The 1,386-nt window shown below is 39.5% G+C and overlaps 1 protein-coding gene across 1 annotated transcript in view; it reads left to right on the forward strand.

Annotated features, from left to right (window-relative positions):
- Window positions 1-1,386, forward strand: part of LOC106883213 (chitin deacetylase 7) — a 5,753-nt gene that overhangs the window by 1,594 nt on the left and 2,773 nt on the right. The window lies entirely within an intron of this gene.

Consider the following 1,386-nt stretch of genomic DNA (forward strand, 5'->3'; position numbering starts at 1 on the left):
CGCTCGTTCTGCATTGTCGCCTTGGCTATTTTTGTTTATTGGCGAGCACCCATCTCACTTCGATTGCTTGAGCATGTATACTCTCATTGTTTTGATTTACGAATTTAAAAATATGGCTTACAACTTCATGGGTATACATATTACCTAAACTAACATAGGACGCCCATCCATTCCATATCGTACGTTTTTCTACCAACAATAACAAGTTTATAATCAACCAAAGTGTTTCCCGCCTACGATCGGCGTTCTTACACAGCCCTTGCCTGTACGTCTTTCTATTGAGTCAAATGCTCAATGACTCGCATCGTCCCACTTTCCTCAATGATATTTTCGATACATGTATTTCGATTCATCTAAATCTACGATAAAGGGAAACCCTGCATCATCTAATCCACCGAGTTACTGCGTAGTTTCCATTTGTTGCTCACACACATTTCTCTTAATGTTACACCAATCAAAAACGGTATCATTGCTCGGTTCCGTTTTCGGAATTCGGATCCTTTCACTTTCATCGGCAGATCGAGAAATTAATTTTTTGTAACTAAACACTTTCAAACTTCGGACACTGATAAAATGTGTCATATAAAACATCTTTTAGCGTTGTTGAGATAAGTTTCTATTTACGAAGTTATCTCCTGTTAAAGTTGTCGTATTTCGGTAATTTCAACCAATCAATATCGTGTATTCAATTGTTTATTCATACGAACGTAACTGAGATGAAATATGTCTTAAATAACAGTGACAAACGAAATATACACCGTCGGAAGTTTTTGACAAACAACAGCAGTAATTTTGTTCAGCTGAATACATGTCATTGATTGGTTGAAATTACCGAAATACGACAACTTTAACACGAAATAACTTCGAAAATACACAATTTTCTCAAAAACGCTAAGAATAAAAGATGTTTTATATGACACATTCTACCAGTTTGAAAGTGTTTAGTTACGAAAAATTAATTTCTCGATCTGCCGTTGAAAGCGAAAAGGGCAGTCTGAGGGCAGACTGTTACGTCAAGGTGTATGAAACGAATTAGTTAGTGTGGATAGATTAGGTAACCGTTCTCATGGGAAAAACCCCCCAGCTCTTAGGCAGCGAGTGAAACCACATTGCCAGCAGCTCTTTCTGGACGACTCATTAATCCGCCAAGATAAGGAAGTGAGCTGGCAGAATCGTTAGCACGCCGGGCGAAATGCTTAGCGGTATTTCGTCTGCCGCTGCGTTCTGCGTTCAAATTCCGCCGAGGTCGACTTTGCCTTTCATCCTTTCGGGGTCGATAAATTAAGTACCAGTTACGTACTGGGGTCGATATAATCGACTTAATCCGTTTGTCTGTCCTTGTTTGTCCCCTCTGTGTGTAGCCCCTTGTGGGCAGTAAAGAAATAG

This window comes from Octopus bimaculoides, chromosome 4, assembly GCF_001194135.2.
Source record: "Octopus bimaculoides isolate UCB-OBI-ISO-001 chromosome 4, ASM119413v2, whole genome shotgun sequence".
Classification (NCBI taxonomy): domain Eukaryota; kingdom Metazoa; phylum Mollusca; class Cephalopoda; order Octopoda; family Octopodidae; genus Octopus; species Octopus bimaculoides.